This window comes from Oncorhynchus nerka, linkage group LG24 (assembly GCF_034236695.1).
Source record: "Oncorhynchus nerka isolate Pitt River linkage group LG24, Oner_Uvic_2.0, whole genome shotgun sequence".
Lineage (NCBI taxonomy): Eukaryota > Metazoa > Chordata > Actinopteri > Salmoniformes > Salmonidae > Oncorhynchus > Oncorhynchus nerka.
Genome location: NC_088419.1, coordinates 55,618,441 through 55,626,842, shown reverse-complemented (window position 1 = coordinate 55,626,842; position 8,402 = coordinate 55,618,441).

The following is an 8,402-nucleotide window of genomic DNA, read 5'->3' as shown; positions in this document are numbered from 1 at the left end:
TGGTATATAGCCAATATACCACGGCTAAGGGCTGTGTCCGGAACAGCCCTTAGCCGTGGCATGTTGGCCATATACCACACCCCCTCGGGTCTTATTGCTTATTTGAGAGGCTTTGGCCATATGAAACTCTGTGGCTATACTGTACAGTCTTTGCTTTGGCCAAATATTATGGATATACTGACAAGATACATGTCTCCGCCATAACAAAGCGGAATAAATCTCTCCGTTCACAAAGTGGCACTATAGCTCCCGCCTATCCTTTCTTTGGATTGGTGGATACATCACATTATTGTAATCCTTTTTAAAATATTCGATGAGGTTGTTAACGTCAACCGCCTGTATTCAATGGAGAGAGACGCTACTAGCTTCATGTCATGAACATGCATAGCCAACTCCGATATAAAGTGTTTTTCTCAAAGTTGCCTAGATGTCACTTAAGTAAAAAACATTTTAAAGTACTACTTAAATAGTTTTTGGGGGTATCTACTTCTACTTCACTACATTAGTAAAGAAAATGATACATACAAAGAAAATGATACTAAAACTCTCATATGCAGATAACATTATGCTGGCTGGGTAGCATACAGCTTTTTAGCAAATGGTTGAAAAAGGCCCCATTCACAAAAGATATTGTGTCAAATCCAGTGCTCTTCAGATCCGCTTCCATGCATTCGTGAGGATATTTACATGTCCTGTTTGAAATGTATAAAACCTGTCCATGCAGCATGCCTAGGTCTTTATGAAACGCAACCTCTGTTTATGCTGATACAGTACTCGTTACATTTTGAATGCTGAGCAGGACAGAAAATGGTCAAATTCGCACACTTATATCAAGAGAACATCCCTGGTCATTCCTACTGCCTGTGATCTGGCAGACTCACTAAACAAATGCTTTGTTTTTAAATTATGTCTGAGTGTTGGAGTGTGACCCTGGCTATACATAAATTTAAAAAACAAGAAAATTGTGCCGTCTGGTTTGCTTAATATAAGGAATCTTTTATTATTCATACTTTTGATACTTAAGTATGTTTTAGCAATTACATTTACTTTTGATACTTAAGTATATTTAAAACCAAATACTTTAAAACTTTTACTCAAGTAGTATTTTACTGGGTGACTTTCACTTTTACTTGAGTCATTTTCGATTAAGGTATCTTTTCTTTTCCTCAAGTATGAGATTTGAGTACCTTTTCCACCACTGAGTACACCCAAAACAACGAAACTTCTATTTGATCAAATAAACCTCTTTATCTTGGCCAGGTCGCAATTGTAAATGAGAACTTGTTCTCAACTTGCCTACCTGGTTTAAATAAAGGTGAAATAAATAAATAAATAGCAAATAATGGTGCGTTCAAAACAGCTGGGAACTTAATAATGTCAATGATTTTCAGGTCGTCAGTGATTTTCAGGTCGGAAAGTTGGAGCTCTAGAAAGAGGCCCGAGTTGGAATTACGAGGTCTGAATTATTTTTTTTTGAGTTCCCAGTTGTTCTGAACGCTGCATAAACCATACGTTTTTTTGTTGACCAAATTCAACAGTTTCTCATAGACTACCGCAGAGTCATAATACCCACAAAACCTAGCGGTCAAACTGGGAAATGTTTCCAATCGTTTTTTCAACATAATTTTTTTCTGATAGGGGATTTTAGAAACACAGGGCTGTATCTCATGCAGGTTTACGTGAAGTTTTGATACCAATGTAAATTTCTCTAGGACAAGGTGACTTTTATCAATATATTCACCCCCAAAAATGAAGCGCTAATTAGCTGCTAATGTGGCTATCATAAAGAACTACACATGCCATTATGATCTGGATTAACTATCTAATGTTAGCTAGGTAGTAATTAATAAATTGGCAGCGTTTCTTTAAATGGACAATTCTGTGAACTGTCTTGTGTACGTTTTAAATTCACACAATAGCTGTTAGCAAAGGTGTCAGCTAGAAATGACGTGCAGGAGCTTGCAGGAATTTGTAGTTTTGCATGATGTCTACTTTGATGCTAATTAGCATTTTCAAATCTGAGAGTAAATAGAGCCGAATATATTGATAAAAGTCACCTTGTCCGAGAGAGATTCACATGGTTCTCAAAACGTCACACAAGGGTAAGCCTACACGAAACGCAGTCCTTATTTTAAGTGTTTCTAAAATCCTCTATTAGAAAAATGAATGTTGGAAAAACCATTTTATGGGTATTATGGTTTTATGGGTATTATGACACCCCGTGGGGCTTTATTGATCGCCATATAAAAACTCCCTGCTTGGTGGGCGAAACAACAAAAAAACGCCACCTGCTCAAGGGAGACAGATTTTCCACCGTGTTGGGTCGCTCTCCTCATCTTCCTCTGCGTTGGCTTGGAAGCCACCGGTCGGCCATATTGGCACTCCTCAGTAGGAGCAGAGCTCTGGTTCTGGTTCGTTCAACCATTCTCGTGGGGAAAATGAATGGGGAAAGAATAGGCTTTTGGGATTAATGCTGAAAATAAAGTCTGAGGTGAACACAGGCTTTTGCTTCAAAATTCATAAAAAGGATGCTAGCTGATGATGATGATCTCATAGAACAAAATGTATACAATCTCCTAAACCTGGGTTTTTACCACAGACCTTATTTTCAGAGTTTATCCATAAATCCATAAACTATATTCATTTTCCATAGAGCTCGCCAGCTTGTAGTCCTAAAAAATGGAAAATAGTTATTTCTGGTGTTTTCAGCCATTCCTATGGAGAAGATTAATGGGGAAAGAATATGGTTTGGGATAAACACAGAAAATAACATCTTAGGTTAACACAGGCCTAGGAGATCTTATATATTTTGTTATATGAGAATATCAGTCAGTTAACATGACCTTTATGAATTATGAAGCCTTTATGTGCTTTTTTTGATTACATAATTGCTTCCAACTGATTTGTTCATCAAAAGAAAAATGCTGGCCAGAAAAGGGGTAAACGTATTAATTGGTTGCACGTTGCATCACAATATTGTTTTGAAGTTTCGTTTTAGGACTGATGCCCAACTGAGCATTCTACTCAATGCATCCTCATTGGGGGCTGATTAAGATTTGGTCTGAAGTTTATTACTGTGGTTTGAAAACACAACAACATTTCTAAAGAAGGCACATAATTAGTAGGAAAACCTTTTGTCATCATTTCGATGTCGGCGGATTGACTTTAGATGCAGTATAACGTTAGCTAGCTAAGATTGAGGGGAGACATCAAGATTTTAGCTAGCTAATGTTAACATTGCTAGCTATTTTGAACAGACTTTGACAAAATGGTGATGGCAAAGTTGTTTCCTACTAAATATGTGCCTACTTTTGCAATGTCATCATATTCCCAAGCCCCTATAGGGTAATTTAGACGACAGTCATGAGCCCCATTTCTACTTTTGACCATCAAAATGGCTGCAGCGTCTTTAGGACGTTGATAACAATGGCAGCGATACGACCGAGTGATGGAGGTGCAACTCATGAATAGGTCCATTTTAATTTCCACATACTTTCTAGATACCTTTAGACGTTAAAGTGTGGCCTGGAGTGTTTTTTACCCCAAATAATAATTTCCACAAAATATAATTTTTACACAAATCTCGCACGGGCTAGTTAAATGGGCTCGCAGTCCGGAACCGACTCGATATGTTGCCCACCCCTGTTGTAGACCGATGTCAAACAGTCATTGTCTTAAACCCAAATAGAATTATGGGATAGGATGGTCAACCTCTGCTTCTACTTAGTGACAGAGATTGGTTTCTGACAGGTGAAGTATGCTGAGAAAGATGATACTTTTTAGGATATTTTTAACAGGCGGTAGTACTATTATTGTTTGATTAGCCCTTGACTTGTATACCTGACCCATGCATTATAGTAATAATAATTATAGGCAGTCCATAGGGAGGAGGTCAAAGACGTGGCAGTCTGGTGCCAGGATAACAACCTCTCCCTCAACGTCAGCAAGACAAAGGAGCTGATTGTGGATGACAGGAAACGGCGGGGCAGATTCACTCCATCCACATCTATGGGGCTGTAGTGGAGTGGGTCGAGAGCTTCGCGTTCCTTTGTGTCCAAATCACTAAGAAATGAACATGGTCCACATACACCCACACAGTTGTGAAGAGCGTACAACAGTGCCTCTCCCCCTCGGGGCCCGAGCTCCCTGCTATTCAGGACGAAGTCAGAGGAAGGCCAAAAAAAATGTCAAAGATTCCAGCCACCTAAGACATAGACTTTTCTCACCGCTACTGCACAGCAAGTGGTACCAGTGTGACAAGTCTGGAACCAACAGGACCCTGAACAACTTCTATCCCCAAGCCATAAAACTGCTAAACAAGACTGCTAAATAGCTAACCAAATGGCTACCAAGACTACCTGCATTGACCCTTTTTTGCATGAACTCTCTTGCACTCTATGCACACACTAGACTCCACCAGTGGTGTAAAGTACTTAAGTAAAAATACTTTTAAGTACTACTTAGGTCGTTTTTGGGGGTATCTGTACTTTACTTTACTATTTATATTTTTGACTACTTTTACTTTTACTCCACTACATTCTTAAAGAAAATAATGTACTCCTTACATTTTTTCCTGACACACAAAAGTACTCGTTACATTTAGAATGCTCAAGCAGGACAGATTTATGGCACCTATCACACTTTGTCATCCCTACTGCCTCTGATCTGGTTGACTCACAAAACACAACTACTGTGATTGTAAATGATGTCTGAGTGTTGGGAGTGTTCCCCCTTTCTTACTAAAATAGTCCAGTTTGCTTAATATAAGGAATTTGATGTATAGCATTTACATTTACTTTGTACTTTTACTCAAGTATGGCAATTGAGTTATTTTTCTACCACTGTACTTAAGTACATTTAAAACCAGATACTGTACTTTTAGACTTTTACTCAAGTAGTATTTTACTAGGTAACTTTCACTTTTACTTCAGTCATCTTCTGTTAAGGTATCTGTGTGAGGACACACACACACACACACACACACACACACACACACACACTCACCACATACGTTGCTGCTACAGTCTATTTATCTATCCTGTTGCCTAGTCACTTTACTCCTACTTGATGTCCATGTCTACCTCAATTACCTTGTATCCCTGCACATCGACTCGGTACTGGTACTCCCTGCACGGTATATAGCCATGGTTTTTTAAAACTTGTTATTGTTTTTGTTATTCACTGTGTATTTATTCCTCGTGCCACTATTTATTTATTTGTAGATATTTTTGTTTATCCTTATCTTTAACTCTGCATTGTAGGAAAGGACTTCAATGTATTTAACTTTTATTCTACACCTGTTGTTTACAAAGCATGTGAAAAATAGCATTACATTTGATAGTAGACTAACATTCATCTACACAGGGGGAGTGAATGCCTATCTGTGATGTGAGTCAGCAGCTTTTAGTTAACGGCACTCGAGAATGACAGAAGAATGATACATTCTGTAGGCTATAAAAAATAACACCTTTCTTTCAATATCCTATACATCACTGTTGTATTCTCCTGTGTCTTGTGGCCCACCACACTGCTCATCATATGTATCTGATTCATGGCAAAACATGAAAAATAAAGAAAATCGAAATGTAATACTATGTCCACCATCAAACAAACTACTAGCCGTTTCATTAATGCATTAATACAACAATCACCATTAAGAAGGTGTCATAAACAGGGCTTAAAGCCTGACAGTGCCAAGGAAGGAGGATAATGTCATGTCAACTCTGTCTGTCTGTCTGTCTGTCTGTCTGTCTGTCTGTCTGTCTGTCTGTCTGTCTGTCTGTCTGTCTGTCTGTCTGTCTGTATGTCTGTCTCGCTCTCTCACTCTCACTCTCACTCTCTCTCTCTCGCTCTATCTCTCTGGCGAGCTGCTCTGCTAAGTGGGAGATTAATGGCGAGATGATGTCCTGCCATCTCACTTAATGGACCTTGGTAGTCATTATTTCCGTTGTGTGTGTAATTCTGCCCAGGCGTATGAGAGGGGAAGAAGCAAACAAAGCATTAAAACCAATTAGATGTGGGCAGAGCCATGTGTTTAGAGAGTTGGACCAATGCAGTTTCTGCATTATGATGCATTTACATGACACTACAACATTATATGGCAGCCATGTTAGTTCCCCATTAACATTACATGAGGAATATTTATTTATATACAGTATGTCTGTAAAAAAATTGCAACCTGCACTTATATGCTGATTATACTTTTGTGTATGCTATTTCCCCACAATTGACAAGGCTCTATCTGAATGCAGGCTCTATCTGAATGCAGGTGAAACTAGGTATATGTTCTATGTTCTATAGACCTCACCAACTTCAAACATCTGCTATCTGAGCAGCTAACCGATCGCTGCAGCTGTACATAGTCTATCGGTAAATAGCCCACCCAATTTGACCTACCTCTTCCCCATACTGTTTATATTTATTTACTTTTCTGCTCTTTTGCACACCAATATCTCTACCTGTACATGACCATCTGATCATTTATCACTCCAGTGTTAATCTGCAAAATTGTAATTATTCGCCTACCTCCCCATGCCTTTTGCACACAATGTATATAGACTCTCTTTTTTTCTACTGTGTTATTGACTTGTTAATTGTTTACTCCATGTGTAACTCTGTGTTGTTGTCTGTTCACACTGCTATGCTTTATCTTGGCCAGGTTGCAGTTGCAAATGAGAACTTGTTCTCAACTAGCCTACCTGGTTAAATAAAGGTGAAATAAAAAATAAATAAAAATAAAAATAAGCCTGATTTAACCATGTGTACTTTGGATGGTGTCCATATTGATTGTGTCCCTGCTTACAAATATCTGGGCATATGGATGGATGAAAAACTGTCTATTAAAAAGCATATTGATGAGTTAGTTAAAGAAGCTGAGAGTAAAAAGTGGCTTCTTCTATAGAAACAGGTCCTGCCTCTCGCTAAATAGTAGAAAGCAGATTATTCAGTCGACGTTCCTATTGGTCCTGGACTATGGCGACATCATCTATATGAACGCAGCTGCCACTTCATTAAAGCCATTAGATACAGTTTATCATAACACACTGTGCTTTATTACAGGTGACAATTTTGTTCCATCGTGCTCTAGCGACTCCTTGTGGCGGGCCGGGCGCCTGCAAGCTGACTCCGGTCTCCAGCTGGAAGGTGTTTCCTCCGATACCGGCTGGCTTCCGGGTTAAGACCACTTTAAGGGGAGCTGCAGCAATGGGACAAGACTGTAACTGCCAATTGGATATCACGAAAAATGGGTAAAAGTCAAAAAAGAAATAAGAAAGCTGATTGAAGACCTTATTACTGATGAATGTGTTTGTTTATCATGACAGGGTTTTTCTGTCTGCTTGCATTTTGTATTTATATTCTGATGTGTGTACTTTCTGTAATTTATGTATTTCACGGCTCATCTGTAAAAGAGACCTTGGTCTCAGTATGACTCCCTGATAAAATAAAGGTTCAATAAAAATGCTAAAACTTGGCCTAACTCTCTAAGTATATGGCTCCGGGTATGGGGCGGGCATATATTTTCTTCATATCTATTCTGTCAATTATCATTTGGAGATCAGCATAATAAGAGGGCCTGTTTCGGAAAAGGGATTTTGCAGAGAGCAAGTAATGGCTAAAAGACTCATAACAAGAATAGACATGAAACAACTAACATATTGTTAAGTATTTTATTGTATGGCAAACACATGTTTGTATTCTCTTCTTAAATCTTAAATCTGCATGCCATTTTGGTGGGATCATCAGACCAAGTTATCCAATAAAAGCGGATGTGGTCAAATTGTTAATAGATTTTCCAGTTGACAATAAGGGCACTCTACTGTACATTATGGACCCGGTGTCTGACCAACGGGAACATCAGTGTATGTGCTGTAAACACATGCAGTGGGTGATGTTCTGTTCCCTGTGACCCCGAATCCCTTCAATGGTCCCTGGGGATGTCCCGATCTGCTCCAGCCTTCGCCCCCCACTGAGACCAAGACGAGAAAAACACTTTTTCTGGGACTAAACAAAAGATGCGGTCAGTGTGTGAATAAGTACCATGATAGATTAGCGAGAGATTAGCTAGCCAGCAGTAAGTAAGCAATTTCTGAGCATTGTGTATCCAAGTCCTCCTCCTACTCTCAGGAGATGCTCTCTCTTTCTCACCAGTGGCAGGTTGAGCTGCACACTGGAGCATTTAGGAAACACAAAGCGTTGTTTGAATCATAGAATACCAATGAGATATAGTAACAGGCGGATTCTTCTTCCCAAGCTTATTTGGTCGGCATCTCTCTCACTAGAACCTGGATTTCCCAGATTCTCAAGTGTAGTGGTGTACCGTATTTCCCATACACACCCTGTATGTCCATTCTGATCTGGACCTATCAGGACTGAAGCATACCTGTTTGTCTGATCCTTAAATA